At 48.9% G+C, this 27,891-nt stretch overlaps 1 long non-coding RNA gene across 2 annotated transcripts; it reads right to left on the bottom strand.

The window, feature by feature from the left end:
- Positions 1-101: 101 nt before the first annotated feature.
- LOC123094221 (uncharacterized) lies at positions 102-20,255 on the bottom strand. Of its 2 annotated transcripts, XR_006445772.1 has the most exons (4): positions 19,765-20,254; positions 19,540-19,620; positions 18,286-19,027; positions 102-733 (listed from the first exon to the last, which is right to left on the bottom strand). It is a non-coding gene; the product is annotated as an uncharacterized lncRNA (long non-coding RNA). The 2 variants fall into 2 exon arrangements; XR_006445771.1 differs by having other exon boundaries at positions 19,540-20,255.
- Between the last annotated feature and the right edge of the window lie 7,636 nt (positions 20,256-27,891).

Raw genomic sequence — 27,891 nt, 5'->3', positions numbered from 1 at the left:
TTGAACGATGAGTGTTTTTGTCTATTATCAGACTTTTGTATTTTTGAAACCCACATACGATAGGTGTTTACTTTGATCTGTAAGAATTATCACTCCCTCAATGACTTGAACTTAAGTCGTGTCATCCCTTCAGTGAAGCTTTGTAGTTTTCGATGAGAAAATCGAAAGCCACAAGCTTCAGTGAATCCTTAAGTTCTGATAAAATAATATAAGTAGTTGGATAATAAAAATGAAAGGATCATCATGGTCAATGTACATCACGAAGCTCCATGTAAAACAAGCATTGACATGCATGCATATCTAGCAGCATGCCCATGCTGAATGAGTCAATATTGGGTTCTAGCTTAGTGTTGCCGCCATCACTGTAGATCAATTACAAGGAACGTGCTACTAATATTAAACTTACAAAAAAATCATTGCATATTACTATCGAAGATGAGACTATGACACGTTCTACTAAAACACAACTTTTGTGTCCTCTTGTGATTCTACTTTGCTTCATTGCGATCCTTACAAAAACAAGATTGATACAAGTTAATCCAAGATTCTACTCATGGATAACTGCCCCTTCTTGGGTGAGTGGATCAGGGTGCAAAATAAAATAAAATGCAATGAATATTTCATGTCATATGCTATTGGAAGTTACTAACATAGCAATAGTTAGCAAAGCAAAGCATTAAAATAGCAAAGCAAAGAATGAAATAGCTCATGTAGATGTGTTTATGTTCCCTACCTGTTGGGGAACGTTGCAGAAAATTAAAATATTTCCTACGGTTTCACCAAGATCCATCTATGAGTTCATCTAAGCAACGAGTCAAGGGAGAGAGTTTGCATCTACATACCACTTGTAGATCGCGTGCGGAAGCTTGCAAGGTGATGATGTAGTCGTACTCGACGTGATTCAAATCACCGATGACCAAGTGCTGAACGGACAGCACCTCCGCGTTCAACACACGTACGGGACGGGAGACGTCTCCTCCTTCTTGATCCAACAAGGGGGAAGGAGAGGTTGAGGAAGACAGCTCCACCGGCAACACGATGGCGTGGTGATGGTGGAGAGGCAGTACTCCGACAGGGCTTCGCCAAGCACACAATGGAGGAGGAGAGGTGTTGGGGAGGGGAGGGCTGCGCCTTGGAGGGGGGTGTGGCTGCCCTCCCCTCACCCCTCTATTTATAGGGGGAAGGGAGAAGGGGGCCGGCCCCCTAGAACCCATCTAGGGGGGGTGCGGCGGCCTAGGGGAGAGGGGAGAGGGTGGCTTGCCCCCCAAGCCAAGGGGGCGCCCCCTCTAGGGTTCCCCCTCAACCCTAGGCGCATGGGCCCAAGGGAGGGGGGTGCGGCCAGCCCACCAGGGGCTGGCTCCCTGCCCCACGCAGCCCATGTGGCCCCCCGGGAGGGGTGGCCCCTCCCGGTGGACCCCGGAACCCTTCCGGTGGCCCCGGTACAATACCGGTATGACCCCGAAACTTCCCGGTGTCTGTTTGACAACTTCCCATATATAAATCTTTACCTCCGGACCCTTCCGGATCTCCTTGTGACGTCCAGGATCCCATCCGGGACTCCGAACAACATTCGGTAGTCACATACTAGTCTTCCTAATAACCCTAGCGTCACCGAACCTTAAGTGTGTAGACCCTACGGGTTCGGGAGACATGCAGACATGACTGAGACGCTCTCAGTCAATAACCAACAGCGGGATCTGGATACCCATGATGGATCCCACATGCTCCTCGATGTTGTCATCGGATGAACCACGATGTCGAGGATTCGATCAAACCCTGTATGCAATTCCCTTTGTCAATCGGTACGTTACTTGCCCGAGACTCGATCGTCGGTATCCCAATACCTTGTTCAGTCTCGTTACCGGCAAGTCACTTTACTCGTACCATAATGCATGATCCCGTGTCCAACACCTTGGTCACATTGAGCTCATTATGATGATGCATTACCGAGTGGGCCCAGAGATACCTCTCCGTCATACGGAGTGACAAATCCCAGTCTCGATCCGTGTCAACCCAACAGATACTTTCGGAGGTACCTGTAATGCAGCTTTATGGTCACCCAGTTACGTTGTGACGTTTGATACACTCAAGGCACTCTTACGGTATCCGGGAGTTACACGATCTCATGGTCGAAGGAAGAGATACTTGACACTGGCAAAGCTCTAGCAAAACGAACTACACGATCTTTTATGCTATGCTTAGGATTGGGTCTTGTCCATCACATCATTCTCCTAATGATGTGATCCCGTTATCAACGACATCCAATGTCCATAGTCAGGAAACCATGACTATCTGTTGATCACAACGAGCTAGTCAACTAGAGGCTCACCAGGGACATATTGTGGTCTAAGTATTCACACGTGTATTACGATTTCCGGATAATACAGTTATAGCATGAATAAAAGACATTTATCATGAACATTGAAATATAATAATACTTTTATTATTGCCTCTAGGGCATATTTCCAACAGTCTCCCACTTGCACTAGAGTCACCAATCTAGTTACATTGTGATGAATCGAACACCCATAGAGTTCTGGTGTTGATCATGTTTTGCACGCGAGAGAGGTTTAGTCAGCGGATCTTGCGACATTCAGATCCGTGTGTACTTTGCAAATCTCTATGTCTCCATCTTGAACATTTTCACGGATGGAGTTGAAACGACGCTTGATGTGCCTGGTCTTCTTGTGAAACCTGGGCTCCTTGGCGAGGGCAATAGCTCCAGTGTTGTCACAGAAGAGTTTGATCGACCCCGACGCATTGGGTATGACTCCTAGGTCGGTGATGAACTCCTTCACCCAAATCGCTTCATGCGCTGCCTCCGAGGCTGCCATGTACTCCGCTTCACACGTAGATCCCGCCACGACGCTCTGCTTGCAGCTGCACCAGCTTACTGCTCCACCATTCAACATATACACGTATCCGGTTTGTGACTTAGAGTCATCCAGATCTGAGTCGAAGCTAGCGTCGACGTAACCCTTTACGACGAGCTCTTCGTCTCTTCCATAAACGAGAAACATGTCCTTCGTCCTTTTCAGGTACTTCAGGATATTCTTGACCGCTGTCCAGTGTTCCTTGCCGGGATTACTTTGGTATCTTGCTACCAAACTTACGGCAAGGTTTACATCGGGTCTAGTACACAGCATGGCATACATAATAGATCCTATGGCTGAAGCATAGGGGATGATACTCATCTCTTCTTTATCTTTTGCCGTGGTCGGTGACTGAGCCGAGCTCAATCTCACACCTTGTAACATAGGCAAGAACCCCTTCTTGGACTGATCCATTTTTAACCTCTTCAAAATCTTATCAAGGTATGTGCTTTGTGAAAGACCTATGAGGCGTCTCGATCTATCTCTATAGATCTTGATGCCTAATATATAAGCAGCTTCTCCAAGGTCCTTCATTGAAAAACACTTATTCAAGTAGGCCTTAATGCTGTCCAGAAATTCTATATTATTTCCCATCAAGAGTATGTCATCTACATATAATATGAGAAATGCTACAGAGCTCCCACTCACTTTCTTGTAAACGCAGGCTTCTCCATAAGTCTGCATAAACCCAAACGCTTTGATCATCTCATCAAAGCGAATGTTCCAACTCCGAGATGCTTGCACCAGTCCATAAATGGATCGCTGGAGCTTGCATACTTTGTTAGCGTTCCGAGGATCGACAAAACCTTCTGGCTGCATCATATACAGTTCTTCCTTAAGATGCCCGTTAAGGAATGCTGTTTTGACGTCCATCTGCCATATCTCATAATCATAGTATGCGGCAATTGCTAACATGATTCGGACGGACTTCAGCTTCGCTACGGGAGAGAAAGTCTCGTCGTAGTCAATCCCTTGAACTTGTCGATAACCCTTAGCGACAAGTCGAGCCTTATAGATGGTAACATTTCCATCCGCGTCCGTCTTCTTCTTAAAAATCCATTTGTTTTCTATCGCTCGCCGATCATCGGGCAAGTCTGTCAAAGTCCATACTTTGTTTTCATACATGGATTCTATCTCGGATTTCATGGCTTCAAGCCATTTGTTGGAATCCGGGCCCGCCATCGCTTCTTCATAGTTCGAAGGTTCATTGTTGTCTAACAACATGATTTCCAGGACAGGGTTGCCGTACCACTCTGGTGCGGAACGTGTCCTTGTAGACCTACGAAGTTCAGCAGTAACTTGATCCGAAGTACCTTGATCATCATCATTGTTTTCCTCTTCAGTTGGTGTGGGCATCACAGGAACGGTTTCCTGCGCTGCGCCACTTTCCCGCTCAAGAGGTAGTACTTCATCGAGTTCTACTTTCCTCCCACTTACTTCTTTCGAGAGAAACTCTTTTTCCAGAAAGCATCCGTTCTTGGCAACAAATATCTTGCCTTCGGATCTTAAGTAGAAGGTATACCCGACAGTTTCCTTAGGGTATCCTATGAATACGCATTTTTCCGACTTGGGTTCGAGCTTTTCATGTTGAAGTTTCTTGACATAAGCATCGCATCCCCAAACTTTTAGAAACGACAGCTTAGGTTTTTTTCCAAACCATAATTCATACGGTGTCGTCTCAACGGATTTAGACGGTGCCCTATTTAAAGTGAATGTAGCTGTCTCTAGAGCGTATCCCCAAAATGATAGTGGTAAATCGGTAAGAGACATCATAAACCGCACCATATCCAATAGGGTGCGATTACGACGTTCGGACACACCGTTTCGCTGTGGTGTTCCAGGCGGCGTGAGCTGTGAAACGATTCCACATTTCCTTAAGTGTGTACCAAATTCGTGACTTAAGTATTCTCCTCCATGATCTGATCGTAAGAATTTTATCTTTCGGTCACGTTGATTCTCTACCTCATTCTGAAATTCTTTGAACTTTTCAAAGGTCTCAGACTTGTGTTTCATTAAGTAGACATACCCATATCTACTCAAGTCATCTGTGAGAGTGAGAACATAACGATATCCTCCGCGAGCCTCAACGCTCATTGGACCGCACACATCGGTATGTATGATTTCCAACAAGTTGGTTGCTCGCTCCATTGTTCCGGAGAACGGAGTCTTGGTCATTTTGCCCAAAAGGCATGGTTCGCACGTGTCAAATGATTCATAATCAAGAGACTCTAAAAGTCCATCGGCATGGAGCTTCTTCATGCGCTTGACACCAATGTGACCAAGGCGGCAGTGCCACAAGTATGTGGGACTATCGTTATCAACTTTAAATCTTTTGGCACCTACACTATTAACATGTGTAATATTACGCTCGAGATTCATTAAGAATAAACCATTGACCATCGGAGCATGACCATAAAACATATCTCTCATATAAATCGAACAACCATTATTCTCAGACTTAAATGAGTAGCCATCTCGTATTAAACGAGATCCAGATACAATGTTCATGCTCAAACTTGGCACTAAATAACAATTATTAAGGTTCAAAACTAATCCCGTAGGTAAATGTAGAGGCAGCGTGCCGACGGCGATCACATCGACTCTGGAACCATTCCCGACGCGCATCGTCACCTCGTCCTTCGCCAGTCTCCGTTTATTCCGCAGCTCCTGCTGTGAGTTACAAATATGAGCAACGGCACCGGTATCAAATACCCAGGAGTTACTACGAGTACTGGTAAGGTACACATCAATCACATGTATATCAAATATACCTTTGGTGTTGCCGGCCTTCTTATCCGCTAAGTATTTGGGGCAGTTCCGCTTCCAGTGACCCTTCCCCTTGCAATAAAAGCACTCAGTCTCAGGCTTGGGTCCATTCTTTGACTTCTTCCCGGTAACTGGCTTACCAGGCGCGGCAACATCTTTGCCGTCCTTCTTGAAGTTCTTCTTACCCTTGCCCTTCTTGAACTTAGTGGTCTTATTGACCATCAACACTTGATGTTCTTTCTTGATTTCAGCCTCTGCTGACTTCAGCATCGAGAACACTTCAGGAATGGTCTTTTCCATCCCCTGCATGTTGTAGTTCATCACAAAGCTCTTGTAGCTTGGTGGGAGCGACTGGAGGATTCTGTCAATGACCGCCTCATCTGGGAGGTTAATGTTCAGCTGGGTCATACGGTTGTGCAACCCAGACATCTTCAGGATGTGCTCACTGACAGAACTGTTTTCCTCCATCTTACAACTGTAGAACTTGTCGGAGACATCATATCTCTCGACCCGGGCATGAGCTTGAAAAACTAGTTTCAGCTCTTCAAACATCTCATATGCTCCGTGGTGCTCAAAACGCTTTTGGAGCCCCGGTTCTAAGCTGTAAAGCATGCCGCACTGAACGAGGGAGTAATCATCAGCACGAGACTGCCAAGCATTCATAATGTCTTGGTTCTCTGGGACGGGAGCGTCACCTAGCGGTCCTTCTAGGACATATTGTTTCCTGGCAGCTATGAGGATGATCCTCAGGTTCCGGACCCAGTCCGTATAGTTGCTTGTTGGAAATATGCCCTAGAGGCAATAATAAAAGCATTATTATTATATTTCCTTGTTCATGATAATTGTCTTTATTCATGCTATAATTGTGTTATCTGGAAATCGTAATACATGTGTGAATAACAGACATCAACATGTCCCTAGTGAGCCTCTAGTTGACTAGCTCGTTGATCAACAGATAGTCATGATTTCCTGACTATGGACACTGGATGTCATTGATAACGAGATCACATCATTAGGAGAATGATGTGATGGACAAGACCCAATCCTAAACATAGCACAAGATCGTATAGTTCGTTTGCTAGAGTTTTGCAATGTCAAAGTATCTTTTCCTTAGACCATGAGATCGTGTAACTCCCGGATACCGTAGGAGTGCTTTGGGTATGCCAAACGTCACAACGTAACTGGGTGACTATAAAGGTAGACTACGGGTATCTCCGAAAGTGTCTGTTGGGTGACATGGATCAAGACTGGGATTTGTCACTCCGTATGACGGAGAGGTATCACTGGGCCCACTCGGTAATGCATCATCATAATGAGCTCAGAGTGACCAAGTGTCTGGTCACGGGATCATGCATTACGGTACGAGTAAAGTGACTTGCCGGTAACGAGATTGAACGAGGTATTGGGATACCGACGATCGAATCTCGGGCAAGTAACATATCGATGGACAAAGGGAATAGTGTACGGGGTTGATTGAATCCTCGACATCGTGGTTCATCCGATGAGATCATCGTGGAGCATGTGGGAGCCAACATGGGTATCCAGATCCCGCTGTTGGTTATTGACCGGAGAGTCGTCTCGGTCATGTCTGCTTGTCTCCCGAACCCGTAGGGTCTACACACTTAAGGTTCGGTTACGCTAGGGTTGTAGGGATATGTATATGCAGTAACCCGAATGTTGTTCGGAGTCCCGGATGAGATCCCGGACGTCACGAGGAGTTCCGGAATGGTCCGGAGGTAAAGATTTATATATGGGAAGTCCTGTTTCGGGCATCGGGACAAGTTTCGGGGTTATCGGTATTGTACCGGGACCACCGGAAGGGTCCCGGGGGTCCACCGGGTGGGTCCACCTGTCCCGGGGGGCCACATGGGCTGTAAGGGGGTGCGCCTTGGCCTAATGGGCCAAGGGCACCAGCCCCACATAGGCCCATGCGCCTAGGGTTTAAGGGGGAAGAGTCCTAGGAGGGTAAGGCACCTCCTAGGTGCCTTGGGGGGGAGGGAAACCCCCCTAGGCCGCCGCACCCCCTAGGAGATTGGATCTCCTAGGGCCGGCCACCCCCCCTTGGCACCCCTATATATAGTGGGGGAGAGGAGGGACTTCATACCTGAACGCCTCGGCCTTTGGTTGCCTCCTTCTCCCTCCCCAACACCTCCTCCACCTCCATAGTGCTTAGCGAAGCTCTGCCGGAGTACTGCAGCTCCATCAACACCACGCCGTCGTGCTGCTGCTGGTGCCATCTCCCTCAACCTCTCCTCCCTCCCTTGCTGGATCAAGAAGGAGGAGACGTGGCTGTTCCGTACGTGTGTTGAACGCGGAGGTGCCGTCCGTTCGGCGCTGGTCATCGGTGATTTGGATCACGTCGAGTACGACTACATCATCACCGTTCTTTTGAACGCTTCCGCTCGCGATCTACAAAGGTATGTAGATGCATCTAATCACTCGTTGCTAGATGAACTCCTAGATGATCTTGGTGAAACGAGTAGGAAAATTTTTGTTTTCTGCAACGTTCCCCAACAGTGGCATCATGAGCTAGGTCTATGCGTAGTTCTTCTTGCGCGAGTAGAACACAATTTGTTGTGGGCGTAGATTTGTCAACTTTCTTGCCGTTACTAGTCCTTTCTTGCTTCAGCGGTATTGTGGGATGAAGCGGCCCGGACCAACCTTACACGTACGCTTACGTGAGACCGGTTCCACCGACTAACATGCACTAGTTGCATAAGGTGGCTGGCGGGTGTCTGTCTCTCCTACTTTAGTTGGAGCGGAATCGATGAACAGGGTCCTTATGAAGGGTAAATAGAAGTTGACAAATCACGTTGTGGCTTTAACGTAGGTAAGAAAACGTTCTTGCTAGAACCCTAATTCAGCCACGTAAAACTTGCAACAACAATTAGAGGACGTCTAACTTGTTTTTGCAGCAAGTGGTTTGTGATATGATATGGCCAAAGTTGTGATGAATGATGAATGATCTATATGTGATGTATGAGATGTTCATGCTATTGTAATAGGATTCACGACTTGCATGTCGATGAGTATGACAACCGGCAGGAGCCATAGGAGTTGTCTTTATTCTTTTATATGACCTGCGTGTCATCAAGAAACGCCATGTAAATTACTTTACTTTATTGCTAAACGCGTTAGCCATAGTAGTAGAAGTAATAGTTGGCGAGCAACTTCATGGAGACACGATGATGGAGATCATGATGATGGAGATCATGGTGTCAAGCCGGTGACAAGATGATCATGGAGCCCCAAGATGGAGATCAAAGGAGCTATGTGATATTGGCCATATCATGTCACGTTTATTATTTGATTGCATGTGATGTTTATCATGTTTTGCATCTTGTTTACTTAGAACGACGGTAGTAAATAAGATGATCCCTCACAATAATTTCAAGAAGTGTTCCCCCTAACTGTGCACCGTTGCGACAGTTCGCTGTTTCAAAACACCACGTGATGATCGGGTGTTTTATTCAGACGTTCACATACAACGGGTGTAAGACAGATTTACACATGCAAACACTTAGGTTGACTTGACGAGCCTAGCATGTACAGACATGGCCTCGGAACACAGAAGACCGAAAGGTCGAGCATGAGTCGTATAGAAGATACGATCAACATGAAGATGTTCACCGATGTTGACTAGTCCGTCTCACGTGATGATCGGACACGGTCTAGTTTAACTCGGATCATGTAATACTTAGATGACCAGAGGGATGTCTAATCTAAGTGGGAGTTCACTAATAATTTGATTAGTTGAACTTAATTATCATGAACTTAGTCTAAAATCTTTGCAATATGTCTTGTAGATCAAATGGCCAACGTAGTCCTCAACTTCAACGCGTTCCTAGAGAAAACTAAGCTGAAAGACGATGGCAGCAACTATACGGACTGGGTCCGGAACCTGAGGATCATCCTCATAGCTGCCAAGAAAGATTATGTCCTACAAGCACCGCTTGGTGACGCACCCGTTCTCCCTGCGGAACAAGACGTTATGAACGCTTGGCAGGCACGTTTCGATGACTACTCCCTCGTTCAGTGCGGCATGCTTTACAGCCTAGAGCCGGGGCTCCAAAAGCGTTTTGAGAGACATGGAGCATATGAGATGTTCGAAGAGCTGAAAATGGTTTTCCAAGCTCATGCCCGGGTCGAGAGATATGAAGTCTCCGACAAATTCTTTAGCTGTAAGATGGAGGAAAACAGTTCTGTCAGTGAGCACATACTCACTATGTCTGGGTTGCATAACCGCTTGACTCAGCTGGGAGTTAATCTCCCGGATGATGCGGTCATTGACAGAATCCTCCAGTCGCTTCCACCAAGCTACAAGAGCTTTGTGATGAACTTCAATATGCAGGGGATGGAAAAGACCATTCCTGAAGTATTTGCTATGCTGAAATCAGCAGAGGTAGAAGTCAGAAAGGAACATCAAGTGTTGATGGTCAATAAAACCACTAAGTTCAAGAAAGGCAAGGGTAAAAAGAACTTCAAGAAGGACGGCAAGGAGGTTGCCGCGCCCGGCAAGCAAGCTGCTGGGAAGAAGCCAAAGAATGGACCCAAGCCCGAGACTGAGTGCTTTTATTGCAAGGGAAGCGGTCACTGGAAGCGGAACTGCCCTAAGTACTTAGCGGATAAGAAGGCCGGCAAAACAAAAGGTATATGTGATATACATGTAATTGATGTGTACCTTACTAGTGCCCGTAGTAGCTCCTGGGTATTTGATACCGGTGCAGTTGCTCACATTTGTAACTCAAAGCAGGGGCTGCGGAATAAGCGGAAACTGGCAAAGGACGAGGTGACGATGCGCGTCGGGAATGGTTCCAAGGTCAATGTGATCGCCGTCGGCACGCTACCTCTGCATCTCCCTTCGGGATTAGTTTTAAACCTTAATAATTGTTATTTAGTGCCAGCTTTGAGCATGAACATTGTATCGGGATCTCGTTTAATTCGAGATGGCTACTCTTTTAAATCTGAGAATAATGGTTGTTCCATTTTTATGAGAGATATGTTTTATGGTCATGCTCCTATGGTGAATGGTTTATTCCTTATGAATCTCGAACGTGATGCTACACATATTCATAATGTGAGTACCAAAAGAAGTAAGGTTGATAATGATAGTCCCACATACTTGTGGCACTGCCGCCTTGGTCACATAGGTGTTAAACGCATGAAGAAGCTCCATGCTGATGGACTTTTAGAGTCTCTTGATTATGAATCATTTGACACGTGCGAACCATGCCTTATGGGTAAAATGACCAAGACTCCGTTCTCAGGAACAATGGAGCGAGCAACCGACTTATTGGAAATCATACATACTGATGTGTGCGGTCCGATGAGTATTGAGGCTCGCGGTGGCTATCGTTATGTTCTCACCCTCACTGATGATTTAAGTAGGTATGGGTATATCTACTTAATGAAACACAAGTCTGAAACCTTTGAAAAGTTCAAGGAATTTCAGAGTGAGGTTGAAAATCAACGTGACAGGAAAATCAAGTTTCTACGATCAGATCGTGGAGGAGAATACTTGAGTCACGAGTTTGGGGCACACTTAAGAAAATGTGGAATAGTTTCACAACTCACGCCGCCTGGAACACCTCAGCGTAATGGTGTGTCCGAACGTCGTAATCGCACTCTGTTAGATATGGTGCGATCTATGATGTCTCTTACCGATTTACCGCTTTCTTTTTGGGGCTATGCTTTAGAGACTGCCGCATTCACTTTAAATAGGGCTCCGTCGAAATCCGTTGAGACGACACCGTATGAATTATGGTTTGGGAAGAAACCTAAGCTGTCGTTTCTAAAAGTTTGGGGATGCGATGCTTATGTCAAGAAACTTCAACCTGAAAAGCTCGAACCCAAATCAGAAAAATGCGTCTTCATAGGGTACCCAAAAGAAACTATTGGGTACACCTTCTACCTCAGATCCGAAGGCAAGATCTTTGTTGCCAAGAATGGGTCCTTTCTGGAGAAAGAGTTTCTCTCGAAAGAAGTAAGTGGGAGGAAAGTAGAGCTTGATGAAGTATTACCTCTTGAACCGGAAAATGGCGCAACTCAAGAAAATGTTCCTGAGGTGCCTGCACCGACTAGAGAGGAAGATAATGATCAAGATACTTCTGATCAAGCCCCTACTGAAATCCGAAGGTCCACAAGGACACGTTCGCACCAGAGTGGTACGGCAACCCTGTCTTGGAAATCATGTTGTTAGACAACGGTGAACCTTCGAACTATGAGGAAGCGATGGCGGGACCAGATTCCGACAAATGGCTGGAAGCCATGAAATCCGAGATAGGATCCATGTATGAAAACAAAGTATGGACTTTGACTGACTTGCCCGTTGAGCGGCGAGCCATAGAAAATAAATGGATCTTTAAGAGGAAGACAGACGCGGATGGTAATGTGACCATCTATAAAGCTCGGCTTGTCGCTAAGGGTTATCGACAAGTTCAAGGGGTTGACTACGATGAGACTTTCTCACCGGTAGCGAAGCTGAAGTCCGTCCGAATCATGTTAGCAATTGCCGCATTCTATGATTACGAAATATGGCAAATGGACGTCAAAACGGCATTCCTTAATGGTTTCCTTAAGGAAGAATTGTATATGATGCAGCCGGAAGGTTTTGTCGATCCTAAGAATGCTGACAAAGTGTGCAAGCTCCAACGCTCGATTTATGGGCTGGTGCAAGCATCTCGGAGTTGGAACATTCGCTTTGATGAGATGATCAAAGCGTTTGGGTTTACACAGACTTATGGAGAAGCCTGCGTTTACAAGAAAGTGAGTGGGAGCTCTGTAGCATTTCTCATATTATATGTAGATGACATACTTTTGATGGGAAATGATATAGAACTCTTGGACAGCATCAAGGCCTACTTGAATAAAAGTTTTTCAATGAAGGACCTTGGAGAAGCTGCTTATATATTAGGCATCAAAATCTATAGAGATAGATCAAGACGCCTCATAGGTCTTTCACAAAGCACATACCTTGATAAGATATTGAAGAAGTTCAATATGGATCAATCCAAGAAGGGGTTCTTGCCTGTGTTGCAAGGTATGAAATTGAGCTCAGCTCAATGTCCGACCACGGCAGAAGATATAGAAGAGATGAGCGTCATCCCCTATGCCTCAGCCATAGGTTCTATTATGTATGCCATGCTGTGTACCAGACCTGATGTAAACCTTGCCGTAAGTTTGGTAGGAAGGTACCAAAGTAATCCCGGCAAGGAACACTGGACAGCGGTCAAGAATATCCTAAAGTACCTGAAAAGGACTAAGGAAATGTTTCTCGTTTATGGAGGTGACGAAGAGCTCGTCGTAAAGGGTTACGTCGACGCTAGCTTCGACACAGATCTGGATGACTCTAAGTCACAAACCGGATACGTGTATATTTTGAATGGTGGGGCAGTGAGCTGGTGCAGTTGCAAGCAAAGCGTCGTGGCGGGATCTACATGTGAAGCGGAGTACATGGCAGCCTCGGAGGCAGCACATGAAGCAATATGGGTGAAGGAGTTCATCACCGACCTAGGAGTCATACCCAATGCGTCGGGGCCGATCAAGCTCTTCTGTGACAACACTGGAGCTATTGCACTTGCCAAGGAGCCCAGGTTTCACAAGAAGACAAGGCACATCAAGCGTCGCTTCAACTCCATTCGTGAAAATGTTCAAGATGGAGACATAGAGATTTGTAAAGTACATACGGACCTGAATGTAGCAGATCCGTTGACTAAACCTCTCCCTAGAGCAAAACATGATCAACACCAGAATTCCATGGGTGTTCGATTCATCGCAATGTAACTAGATTATTGACTCTAGTGCAAGTGGGAGACTGTTGGAAATATGCCCTAGAGGCAATAATAAAAGCATTATTATTATATTTCCTTGTTCATGATAATTGTCTTTATTCATGCTATAATTGTGTTATCTGGAAATCGTAATACATGTGTGAATAACAGACATCAACATGTCCCTAGTGAGCCTCTAGTTGACTAGCTCGTTGATCAACAGATAGTCATGATTTCCTGACTATGGACACTGGATGTCATTGATAACGAGATCACATCATTAGGAGAATGATGTGATGGACAAGACCCAATCCTAAACATAGCACAAGATCGTATAGTTCGTTTGCTAGAGTTTTGCAATGTCAAAGTATCTTTTCCTTAGACCATGAGATCGTGTAACTCCCGGATACCGTAGGAGTGCTTTGGGTATGCCAAACGTCACAACGTAACTGGGTGACTATAAAGGTAGACTACGGGTATCTCCGAAAGTGTCTGTTGGGTGACATGGATCAAGACTGGGATTTGTCACTCCGTATGACGGAGAGGTATCACTGGGCCCACTCGGTAATGCATCATCATAATGAGCTCAGAGTGACCAAGTGTCTGGTCACGGGATCATGCATTACGGTACGAGTAAAGTGACTTGCCGGTAACGAGATTGAACGAGGTATTGGGATACCGACGATCGAATCTCGGGCAAGTAACATATCGATGGACAAAGGGAATAGTGTACGGGGTTGATTGAATCCTCGACATCGTGGTTCATCCGATGAGATCATCGTGGAGCATGTGGGAGCCAACATGGGTATCCAGATCCCGCTGTTGGTTATTGACCGGAGAGTCGTCTCGGTCATGTCTGCTTGTCTCCCGAACCCGTAGGGTCTACACACTTAAGGTTCGGTTACGCTAGGGTTGTAGGGATATGTATATGCAGTAACCCGAATGTTGTTCGGAGTCCCGGATGAGATCCCGGACGTCACGAGGAGTTCCGGAATGGTCCGGAGGTAAAGATTTATATATGGGAAGTCCTGTTTCGGGCATCGGGACAAGTTTCGGGGTTATCGGTATTGTACCGGGACCACCGGAAGGGTCCCGGGGGTCCACCGGGTGGGTCCACCTGTCCCGGGGGGCCACATGGGCTGTAAGGGGGTGCGCCTTGGCCTAATGGGCCAAGGGCACCAGCCCCACATAGGCCCATGCGCCTAGGGTTTAAGGGGGAAGAGTCCTAGGAGGGTAAGGCACCTCCTAGGTGCCTTGGGGGGGAGGGAAACCCCCCTAGGCCGCCGCACCCCCTAGGAGATTGGATCTCCTAGGGCCGGCCACCCCCCCTTGGCACCCCTATATATAGTGGGGGAGAGGAGGGACTTCATACCTGAACGCCTCGGCCTTTGGTTGCCTCCTTCTCCCTCCCCAACACCTCCTCCACCTCCATAGTGCTTAGCGAAGCTCTGCCGGAGTACTGCAGCTCCATCAACACCACGCCGTCGTGCTGCTGCTGGTGCCATCTCCCTCAACCTCTCCTCCCTCCCTTGCTGGATCAAGAAGGAGGAGACGTGGCTGTTCCGTACGTGTGTTGAACGCGGAGGTGCCGTCCGTTCGGCGCTGGTCATCGGTGATTTGGATCACGTCGAGTACGACTACATCATCACCGTTCTTTTGAACGCTTCCGCTCGCGATCTACAAAGGTATGTAGATGCATCTAATCACTCGTTGCTAGATGAACTCCTAGATGATCTTGGTGAAACGAGTAGGAAAATTTTTGTTTTCTGCAACGTTCCCCAACATTGCTGCCATCATCTTTCAGCTTGGTTTTCTCTAGGAACGCGTTTGAAGTTCATGTTGACATTAGCGTTGGCCATTGATCTACAAGACATATTTGCAAAGGTTTTAGACTAAGTTCATGATAATAAAGTTCTAATCAAATTATGAACTCCCACTTAGATTAGACATCCCTCTAGTCATCTAAGTGTTACACGATCCGAGTCGACTAGCCCGTGTCCGATCATCACGTGAGACGGACTAGTCATCGTCGGTGAACATTCTCATGTTGATCGTATCTTCCATACGATTCGTGTTCGACCTTTCGGTCTCCGTGTTCCGAGGCCATGTCTGCACATGCTAGGCTCGTCAAGTTAACCCTAAGTGTTTTCGCTGTGTAAAACTGTCTTACACCCGTTGTATGTGAACGTAAGAATCCATCACACCCGATCATCACGTGGTGCTTAGAAGCGACGAACTGTAGCAACGGTGCACAGTTAGGGGAGAACACTTCTTGAAATTTTATAAGGGATCATCTTATTTACTACCGTCGTCCTAAGTAAACAAGATGCAAAACATAATAAACATCACATGCAATTATATAGTTGTGACATGATATGGCCAATATCATATAGCTCCATTGATCTTCATCTTCGGGGCTCCATGATCATCTTGTCACCGGCTTGACACCATGATCTCCATCATCATGATCTCCATCATCGTGTCTTCATGAAGTTGTCACGCCAACGACTACTTCTACTTCTATGACTAACGTTTAGCAATAAAGTAAAGTAGTTTACATGACGTTATTCAATGACACGCAGGTCATACAAAAAATAAAGACAACTCCTATGGCTCCTGCCGATTGTCATACTCATCGACACGCAAGTCGTGAATCCTATTACAAAGAACATGATCTCATACATCACAATTCATCATTCATCACAACTTCTGGCCATATCACATCACATGATGAATCGCTGCAAAAACAAGTTAGACGTCCTCTAATTGTTGTTGCATCTTTTACGTGGCTGCAATTGGGTTCTAGCAAGAACGTTTTCTTACCTACGAATCACCACAACGTGATTTTGTCAACTTCTATTTACCCTTCATAAGGGCCCTGTTCATCGATTCCGCTCCAACTAAAGTGGGAGAGACAGACACCCGCCAGCCACCTTATGCAACTAGTGCATGTCAGTCGGTGGAACCAGTCTCACGTAAGCGTACGTGTAAGGTTGGTCCGGGCCGCTTCATCCCACAATACCGTTGAGCAAGAAAAGACTAGTAGAGGCAAGTAAGTTGACAAGATCCACGCCCACAACAAATTGTGTTCTACTCGTGCAAAGAGAACTACGCATAGACCTAGCTCATGATGCCACTGTTGGGGAACGTTGCAGAAAATTAAAATATTTCCTACGGTTTCACCAAGATCCATCTATGAGTTCATCTAAGCAACGAGTCAAGGGAGAGAGTTTGCATCTACATACCACTTGTAGATCGCGTGCGGAAGCTTGCAAGGTGATGATGTAGTCGTACTCGACGTGATTCAAATCACCGATGACCAAGTGCTGAACGGACAACACCTCCGCGTTCAACACACGTACGGGACGGGAGACGTCTCCTCCTTCTTGATCCAGCAAGGGGGAAGGAGAGGTTGAGGAAGACAGCTCCACCGGCAACACGATGGCGTGGTGATGGTGGAGAGGCAGTACTCCGAGAGGGCTTCGCCAAGCACACAATGGAGGAGGAGAGGTGTTGGGGAGGGGAGGGCTGCGCCTTGGAGGGTGGTGCGGCTGCCCTCCCTCACCCCTCTATTTATAGGGGGAAGGGAGAAGGGGGCCGGCCCCTAGAACCCATCTAGGGGGGGTGCGGCGGCCTAGGGGAGAGGGGAGGGGGTGGCTTGCCCCCCAAGCCAAGGGGGCGCCCCCTCTAGGGTTCCCCCTCAACCCTAGGCGCATGGGCCCAAGGGAGGGGGGTGCGGCCAGCCCACCAGGGGCTGGCTCCCTGCCCCACGCAGCCCATGTGGCCCCCCGGGAGGGGTGGCCCCTCCCGGTGGACCCCCGGAACCCTTCCGGTGGCCCCGGTACAATACCGGTATGACCCCGAAACTTCCCGGTGTCTGTTTGACAACTTCCCATATATAAATCTTTACCTCCGGACCCTTCCGGATCTCCTTGTGACGTCCAGGATCCCATCCGGGACTCCGAACAACATTCGGTAGTCACATACTAGTCTTCCTAATAACCCTAGCGTCACCGAACCTTAAGTGTGTAGACCCTACGGGTTCGGGAGACATGCAGACATGACCGAGACGCTCTCAGTCAATAACCAACAGCGGGATCTGGATACCCATGATGGATCCCACATGCTCCTCGATGTTGTCATCGGATGAACCACGATGTCGAGGATTCGATCAAACCCTGTATGCAATTCCCTTTGTCAATCGGTACGTTACTTGCCCGAGACTCGATCGTCGGTATCCCAATACCTTGTTCAGTCTCGTTACCGGCAAGTCACTTTACTCGTACCATAATGCATGATCCCGTGTCCAACACCTTGGTCACATTGAGCTCATTATGATGATGCATTACCGAGTGGGCCCAGAGATACCTCTCCGTCATACGGAGTGACAAATCCCAGTCTCGATCCGTGTCAACCCAACAGATACTTTCGGAGGTACCTGTAATGCAGCTTTATGGTCACCCAGTTACGTTGTGACGTTTGATACACTCAAGGCACTCTTACGGTATCCGGGAGTTACACGATCTCATGGTCGAAGGAAGAGATACTTGACACTGGCAAAGCTCTAGCAAAACGAACTACACGATCTTTTATGCTATGCTTAGGATTGGGTCTTGTCCATCACATCATTCTCCTAATGATGTGATCCCGTTATCAACGACATCCAATGTCCATAGTCAGGAAACCATGACTATCTGTTGATCACAACGAGCTAGTCAACTAGAGGCTCACCAGGGACATATTGTGGTCTAAGTATTCACACGTGTATTACGATTTCCGGATAATACAGTTATAGCATGAATAAAAGACATTTATCATGAACATTGAAATATAATAATACTTTTATTATTGCCTCTAGGGCATATTTCCAACACTACCTGTATCAAGCAATACATTTGGCAAAATTGTGCCTTGTGCCATGACCACATTGGACAAAAGCTAATTAAATAGATCATATGAAAACAGTAACATGTCACTTGTCTTTTGCATCAACATCTGAAGGTTGCCATAAAATGCCAATCAATCCAAAACAGTGCCTTGCATGCATATTCGGCAGAGCATTAACCCTGTATCTCCATACAAATCAAGCAAGCCCGATGTAAGAAAAAATTTATCCAACTCAACATTCGACTCAATTATAATATACTATCATCGACTCAACTTGCTTCCATAATAATATAAATTGTTACCATCATTTGTGTCGAATAATTTGTGTCTGCTTGTGTTGTGAATAGGCAGATGGAAGCAAACTCCTATCTCCTTGGAATATAATGAAATTTTTGTTCTGTTGTAAGCACATGTTGCTTCCGTTATGGGATATGCTTCCACGACAATGAACCATTGCTTCAATTATATCGAGAATTTGCTTCCATGGTGACAATGAAGGGCTGGGCAAAATATGCAACTGGTAATTACATATGTCCTCATTTTTAAAAATTATTAAGAAATAAAAATTGCTATCACAACAACATTATTTTCCACCCGTCTAGTTAGCGTCGCAAGCACGCTGACTGGACTATCTCACATGCACGCGAGCTCGCCGTCATCAATAAGACCACCACATCTTGGTGGTAGCGTACTCGACATCTTTACAATGCATCAGGTTGTAGGCAGAGAAACCTGCATAGTAAAATCATCAATGGGAAACAATGAAGTGCTCACACAGGCAATGGTTGTGTCAAAAATTCACTCCAGGAAGCAACACTGGCAGCGACTAAAGCACATGCCGGTAGTGGGTGAAGCACAAAAGATGTGATAAATAAAAAAGTAGGAAGCAAGGCTAATACGAAGCAATGGTTTGACACTACAACTGATTAGATTTGAGAAATCTGCATGCTTGCCGAGATGGGTGTAAGATTCTAATGTCCGCGATCACATTAGATCTCTGTATTAGAAGCATATGTTAGATATCATGGGAGCATGGTTAATGAGAAGCGCTAATTTGGTGCTAATGTAACATATATTAGACACATCCGAAGCATACGTATTTGAGTTTACAAACATCTTTTTGCCACACAGCATATGTACATTAGATGCAGTACAACTGATTAGATGCATACCTGAATGAAGGATTAAAATTAGAAGAAAAACAGAATTTCCAACATTAATCAATCCAAATGAGAGAATGTTACCCTTATAGGGGAGGATTCAATGCGAGATCTGTACTGGACTGTGTCACTTTCGCCGCTTCTTTTCTCTTCTTTTCTCCTAACCTTGCTCCCGATGGACATGTAGTACAACAGCAGCAACAAGATTATCAGGCCCGTCTCATCTGATCATCTCTCACGTAGCACTACTTACAAACTGGATTGGGCTAAAAAAAAGCCTTACAAACTGGATTGGACTAAAAAACTTACAAACTGGATCAACGCTTAGCAGCAAGGCACATCACACGCAGCAATAGGACCAGCACATGTGCCACCTAAGAGCGTCTTTGGGATGTCCATGCAGGAGAGAACATCATGGGTGGCACATAGGACACCAACACGGGAGAGGAACAGGAAGGCAAGGGGGGTTCTGAGCTTGTACCATGGATAATGGCAGGCACAACCACCAGAGGGATGCCACACCGGCGCGGTGAATCTCACGGCCGCAGTGGGACTGGAAGATCGCTGAAGGAGAGAACCGGATCAGCGAGGGGCGTGGTTAGCTCGGCAATGGAGCTGTGGCGGCCTCGCGGAGGCAGTCAAGATGGGGGTGAGAGTCAGGTGGGACGGTGGATGTGGGATTAATTGCGGGATTTATGGGGGGACCCGGGAAGAAATCAGGCTCATTTGGAAACCGAATGATGGATTTTGGAAGCAAATCAGCCGTGACATTAAAAGCTGATTGAAGTCCCTCAATTAGTCTGCCGAATCATCTGGTGGAGTACGGTCAGTCTACGTGAACTGCTAGGCGCACACCAGATCTCTAATAAATTAATGATGGTTGTTAGATTGGGTCACGTGGGCTTCATCGTGTGGTGGTGATGTGTCCGTGGACGTTTCGCGGGGTGCACGTAAGAAAGTTTTTGTTTGATTGTTTAATAGTAGTGGAGATGACAGAATGCAAGATAGACCGAATCAGTTCAGATCCAATCCGCCGCCACACGTCTGATCACAATCGCATGTACTCCAAAGAACGAAGATTTACAACGAAGACTGATGCAAAGGAAGCACATGTAGGAGTGGGACCTGAGGCGTGGGAGGACCGGCATCCACGTCGTCCATGCAATGATCCAATCCATCCATCCATGCATACGGCGATCGAGAAAGTGTACGAAAGCTAGCCAGCTAGCTATTCATATAGGGCGTGCGCTGTCGAAGCCACCGGCCGTCGCGTATCGATCGATCGCGGCCGGAGGTCAGAGCTTGCGTACGGCGCCAGAGCGACGGCACGTTGGTGATTCAACGACGGGTCGGCCAGCGGCCGGCGCTGTGCGCCCGTACTGTTGTTGTCCCCCACGAACGACGACTCTCGGATGCCATGGCATGGCGTGCATGCATGTGGCAGAGCGAGGCCGGCGCACAGGGCGGTGACCGCGTCGGCATGCACGCGGTCGGCTCTCCCGTGTCGGAGTCGGCACGCACGACGGCTCCATCTTTCGGTGCACCACTGATCGACCGATCAGCAGGATACCAGTACCAGTACCACGCACGGTCCCTTCCTTCCGATCGATATCTGTCGATCTCGCTCACTCTCATGCATGTCACGGACGCGTGCGTGAGAGGGACAAATATATGGTCCTGCTACACAGCGACCCCGGACGAGACGGGACAAGACGCCGTCCGGTCCAAAGTCTGCAATCAAGTTACTCCTACTAGGTCCTAGCGGCCTGCCCTGATTAATTTCTCGTCAGGCAGAAGCTATAGCTAGGTAGCGACGAGTCAGCCGCGGCTGCCGCTGCGGACAAACGCACACGCACACGTCCATCGGTCACCACTCACCGGTTCCCAAACCCACCCGGCACCGGCCGTGCATCGTGGACCGGGCGAGCGCTGCGTGCCAACGGCCGTACGCGTCGCTGTACCGGCCGGGCCGGCGCATGGATGTCACCCACATGGCCACATGTGTCGCCGTGCGTCCGTGCGTCCGTGCGTGCACGTGAACAGGGCGCGCTTGTTGATCATCATGGGAGGGAGAAGAGACGCGCGAGCTAGGTAGCCAGTAGCCGGTTAGCTAGCTAGCTAGCTCTGTCGCGAGCACGTACGTACCGGCCGGATCATGGCGGCCATGCACCGCGCGCGGCGGCATGGGATACGCATGCTCAAGTTAAGGGTACGTACGGCTGGGCAGATGAGATCGAGCATATGGGTGGAGAGGTTGGGGGTTGGACGGCGCGGAGGAGGGCGACGGGGGCTGGCGCCCGGTGCATGCACGCGCGCGCGCGCCCGCCGATACGGACGCATGATCTCGGCATGGGAAGGGAGTAGAGACGCCACACGGGGCACGCCCGGAGCGCGGCGCCTCCGCTTATGTACGTGTGTGCGCGCGCACCCAGCTGGCGTGCTGGTCGGCTGTGCCAGGCCCATGCAAAGCGCATGCACCGACGGCGGGGATTGCCCGCGGGCTCGCGCGGCGTGTGACCAACCAACCGGCCGGTGGCGTCGGTGGCCGCTGCTGCTACACTGTCAGTCACTGTGCGCGGGAGTGGTGGAAGAATCTGAGCCTGATGGATGGATGGCGTTGGGGCTGTCTGCCGCGAACGATCGAGCGGGGAGCAGGGCGTCAGTCTGTACAGTGTGCAGTCGTGCGGATGCAGGGAGGCAGGCAGGAAGTCCCTCTCTGCTCCTGCTTCACCGAGCAAATGTAGTGGCGTCGATCGTGCGCACGTCGGCGCCCACGGACGCCTGCTTCCTCGTCGCGTTCTCCGTCTCATGCCATGTACTACAGTACTACGCGTGTCGGCATGTCTCAGGACCCCTCTCTCTCCGTCCCGGTTCTAGTTATCCCACCAGATGATTCTTGTTCGCGGTCTTATCTGCACCAGCTAGCCGCTCGATCCGCACCACCCAACGACGAGAAAATCTCAACGGAAAGCTTCCGGCCTCAACCCAAACAGAAGTAACCCTCTCAACTTGCCAACGGACGCACTTCAGACTAGGGTCTGAAAAAGTTACGGTGCGGGTGACAACTTCTTCAGACTAGCGTGGCAATTTCTCCTAGAGAAGGCAATTTTTTTTTAAAAAAAAAATTGTCGTCGCCTTTTGTGGCCTTAGGGCCATGAAGGCATGATGGATCGCGACCCTTCCCGACGGGAGGGCCTCCGCTTTGTTTTTAGGTGTTTTTCAGACCTTGTTTAAGGTATGCGCCCTGCTCGGAAATTCGAGGTGGCGGCTCCCTTAAGACGAAATAACGTTCTCCCCGCCCAGCCCCTGTCTTGGCCTAGCGGTGTGTCTAACATCGTTGGAGGGCATGTGGATGCGTGTCTTTGATGGATCTCGCAGGATTCAGTCGGTGTTTGTCTTTAGTGCATCCCTTTAGACCCGTGACCGGGCCAGCCGGCCCCAGCTGGCAGCCGGCGGAATCAGCGCCTGTCTAATCCCGCCATACGGCAAGCCCACACCCATGTCGTGGGGAGCGTGGCTACAGTTCCAACAATACCGCTGACCAGGGCGACCGACGTCAGCGCGACACAACACTGTAGAGGCACAGTGCCAACCACTCCGTGACGCTGAGACCGACGGCCTACAGTGACGTGCAGAGGCGGGCCCCACAAAGACCAAATACGCTGGCAACGGGGGCCTGCCCATTCTTTCTTTATCATTTGTAACCTGGGAGGTCTGGCTATAAGACCAGACCTCCCAGGAGCCCCCCTAGGAGGGGGTCGGCTCATTTTACACACACACATACACAGTCACACATGCAAAGGGGAGAAGGAGAGCTCGCTCCTTCTTCCTCCTCCACCCAAACAGCTCCAAGAGCAACATTGTAGCCCTTGTGATCTTCATAGTCGATCCGGCAGGGCTAGGGGCATTACCTCCCCCGAAGGGCCCCGAACCTGGGTACGTCGTGTGTTTCGCACCGCTCGCGCCCAATCTTGCTTTCGAAACCCACCGATGCACTTCGGCTCCAACCACACTCGATAAGCCATCAGATGACATCTGCTGTGAGAATACCACGACACCCCCTTGGACGCAACCCATATATGTTATTCAAATTCTAATATATGCAATTAATCTCAATTCACCGGTGATAGCCTATAGCTTAAGCCCAAATTCAGTTCTTATCTCCCTTTCGCTAGACCTCTGGACCTTAAACCTAGTCAGTCTATCGCCAAATGCGCCGCTAGAAAATGGTCACCTTCTTCACCCCCTCATCAATTGAATTAAATGCCATCCATATAGCCTTGTGTATGAATTTAGGCAGCCAACTTTTTCTAGCCAAGTAAATTTTCTATAAATTCAAATATTCAAATATAAATCACGTTCCTATCTTCACCACTACTTCCCTTGTTAGATATCTAAAGCCCAAACTAGCCATCCACCTATTTCTCAAACGCGTCGCCAAGTGGCACTCGCCATCTATTCTTCTTGCCCTAATTTTTCGCCCCTCCACCATAGTTGTAGATGTCATTTCCTTGTCTCTCATGCCGAAGTGTCTGCTTAAGCTACCTCCACCATATCCCACCGCTCACCTAAGTCGCCGCAAACCCCCTTAGATGCAACACATATATGTTATTCAGATTCTAATCTATGTAGTTAATTTCAATTTACTGGGTGATGAAGTCATGTACCTAGGATAGGGTCATGGACCTGTCCAAGGTATCCTCCCCAAGGACATCTTTTAAGAAGAAGCCGTTTTCCAGTCGACCAAGAGGAACTCCACTCGACAGACTAGAAGACACTCGACGAACATGAAGACACTCGACCATGAAGACTCACTCGACCACCAGGAGTTCAAGATCTACTCTGTATCCAGACGGTCTGTAATTAAGTAGTCTTTATGGTCATGATGACACTTTATGTAAGGCGTTACCAGTAACGCCGGACCTTAATGTACTTTAACCCTCCGCTACGTGGGCTGGCTGGGGTCTTGGCGTCCTCTATATAAGCCACCCCCTCCACTGGTAGAAGGGTTCGCACCCCTGTAACTCTCACACATATAATCCAGTCGACCGCCTCCAGGCTCCGAGACGTAGGGCTGTTACTTCTTCCGAGAAGGGCCTGAACTCGTAAAACACTTGTGTGCACAACTACTCCATAGCTAGGATCTTGCCTCTCCTTAGTACCCCCCCTACACTACTGTCAGACTTAGAACCACGACAGTTGGCGCCCACCGTGGGGCAGGTGTCTTAGCGACTTATTGGAGAAGTTGCAATTTTTCCGATTCCCATCATCATGGTTTCAGGTGGAGTTTTGGTTGAGGGCTGCGAGATCCGTCTCGGCGCGCTCACATTCGTCGCCGACGACTCTGCCTGGCTGCAGGAGGCTCCGCTCGACATGGATGCGCTCCCAGTCCGCGGAGCTACGCACTTTCGAGCATGCGTCCGTGGCGTCCTTCTGCGGCAACCGTCGACTCAGTATCGGCCGGTTTTTGTGTCATCTTCCCTCCCAGCTTCCCGCCGGCGTAAGCGCTCCAGTCGGTCGGGGCTCCAGCGGTGGGTGAGGCACGCAGTGGCTCGCCAATCGACCACTGCCCAAGTCGCGGCAATCGAGCCCGACGAATCTCTCTACGGCCTGTTCGACCTATCGACTGGCTCCGCAGAGACTACATCCGAGTGCGACAGCAGTGATCCGGCGGCGGAGGTCCTGATGGTCAATGGACCGCACGTTCCCCCCGGCTTTCCTGGCGCCGAGGGAGGCAACGGCGGAGGCGATCCGTCGCACGACCATGAGGAATACCGCCCCGAGCCCCTCAACTCGCAGCAGAGGGAAGAGCTTCGCCGCCGGAACATGGATGCGCTTCACACTCCGATCGTTGGAGAAACCCCTGAGGCTCGCGCCTTAGAGGACGCGCTTGGCCAACCTGGCTGAGCGCACTCGACTGGAGAACCTTCAGCGGGCACTCGACGAGCGTGCGCGGCAACGGATTCCAGACTCCAGTCGACGCCAACTCTTTAAACCTCCGACTCAGGTATATCGCACTTCGATTCAGAATTTGGCATCTGCAACCCGTATAGTAGAGTCGATTCAGCCTTCCCAGTCAGAGGCTGGCAGAGGCTTGATGCAGATCAGGGATTTGCTCCGGGCAGCAGGAGATCAGAATTCTGTTGTGTCGCAGTCGCGGAACAGGATTCATAGCAGATCCGTGGCGGCGAATACGGTCCAGTCGGCTCATAGCCCCAGAACGTCCCCGAGGCGTGAAGGGCATGGCGACCGGCATGATCAGTATAGGAACTATGAGCAGTATGATCACCGATTCGATCGCAATGATCGACGTCGAGTCCCCACTCCTCCCCAAGGGGTGGATCATATGTGCCTCGACAGCAGGATGATAGACGCCAGCATAGTGGCGGGCGAAGGATTCCAGTCGACCCCAGAGAACCAGGCTTTGATGCGAGATCCATCATCGTTCAAGGTTTGGTCGACCGGAACAGATCTCACAGAGAGGGTAATGACAGAGATGTACCCACCAGCAGCCGAGTGCATGTCTCTGGACCAGAGTATTTCAGCAGAGCCATCAGAGCCGCGGTGATTCCTCCCAACTTCATGTTGGCGACTGGAGTCAGCAAGTTCAACGGTGAGTCCAAGCCTGATACTTGGCTTGAGGACTATCGAGTGGCTGTTCAGATCGGCGGCGGGAATGACGAGGTGGCCATGAAGCATCTGCCTCTTATGTTGGAAGGGTCAGCCAGAGCATGGCTGAATCAGTTGACACCCAACATCATTTACACGTGGGAAGACCTCTCCCGAGTGTTTGTCAGGACGTTCGAAGGAACGTGCAAGCGACCAGCAGGACTGACAGAGCTGCAATCTTGTGTGCAGAAGTCGAATGAGACTCTGAGGGATTACATCCAGAGATGGATCACACTGCATCACACAGTAGAGAATGTATCTGATCACCAGGCAGTTTGCGCCTTCAAGGAGGGCGTAAAATACAGAGAGCTAAGCCTGAAATCGGTCGAACTAGAGACATGTCTCTGAGTCGAATGATGGAAATAGCCACCAAATATGCCAATGGTGAGGAAGAGGATCGGCTCCGGAGCGGCAAGCACAAATCAGTCACCCAGGACACCGGAGGCGGAAATTCTAGTCGGAAGCAAAAGCGTAAAGCCGAGCCAGCCGCTCCTGGAGAAGCCTTGGCCCTGAATCAAGGAAAGTTCAAGGGGAATCCCAAGGGGCCTTGGAACCCCAAGAAAGTAAAAGATAAAGAAGGAAATGCGTGATGGATTTACCATGTCACATCCACACCAAGAAAGATGAAGAAGGTAACTTCATTTACCCTAAGCATACCACTCGACAGTGTCGACTCCTGATACAACAATTCCAAGGGAAGCAGTCCAAGGACAAAGAAAAAGAGTCGGACAAGGTTGAGGACAAGGAGGACAGTGACGAGGAATATCCGCAGGTCAATTCCACCCTGATGATTTTTGCTGACGTTGAGAGCAAAAACTGACTGAAAGTTATAAACCGAGAGGTGAATATGGCTGCTCCGTCAACACCCAATTATCTGAAGTGGTCTCAGACTGCCATTACGTTCGACCAATCTGACCACCCCACGCACATAGCCACCCCCTGGGAGGCAAGCGTTGGTGGTCGACCCAGTCGTTGAGGGCACTCGACTGACCAAAGTGTTGATGGATGGCGGCAGCAGTTTGAATATACTGTACGCTGAGACGCTGAAAGGGATGGGCATCCCGATGTCCAGACTGAGCACAAGCAACATGAGTTTCTATGGAGTCATCCCTGGCAAGAAGGCCACGTCACTCGGCCAGATTGCTCTTGATGTGGTTTTTGGTGATACAAAGAATTTCCGCAAAGAGAAGCTGACATTTGAGGTTGTGGATTTCCAGAGTGCCTACCATGCAATTTTGTGTTGGGGAACGTAGCAGAAATTCAAAATTTTCCTACGTGTCACCAAGATCCATCTATGGAGAAACCAACAACGAGGGGAAGGAGAGTGCATATACATACCCTTGTAGATCGCTAAGCGAAAGCGTTCAAGAGAACGGGGTTGAAGGAGTCGTACTCGTCGTGATCCAAATCACCGGAGATCCTAGTGCCAAACGGACGGCACCTCCGCGTTCAACACACGTATAGCCCGGTGACGTCTCCCATGCCTTGATCCAGCAAGGAGAGAGGGAGAGGTTGAGGAAGACTCCGTCCAGCAGCAGCACAACGGCGTGGTGGTGGTGGAGGAGCGTGGCAATCCTGCAGGGCTTCGCCAAGCACCGCGGGAGAGGAGAAGGGAGAGAGGTAGGGCTGCGCCAGGGAGAGGTCAAAACTCCTGTGTTGGCAGCCCTCAATACCTCAACTATATATAGGGGAGAGGGAGGGGGGTGCGCTCCCTCTAGGGTTTCCACCCCAAGGGGTGCGGCAGCCCCAATCCCATCTAAGGGTGGC

This window comes from Triticum aestivum, chromosome 4B, assembly GCF_018294505.1.
Source record: "Triticum aestivum cultivar Chinese Spring chromosome 4B, IWGSC CS RefSeq v2.1, whole genome shotgun sequence".
Lineage (NCBI taxonomy): Eukaryota > Viridiplantae > Streptophyta > Magnoliopsida > Poales > Poaceae > Triticum > Triticum aestivum.
This window is presented reverse-complemented; position numbering and strand designations above follow the sequence as displayed.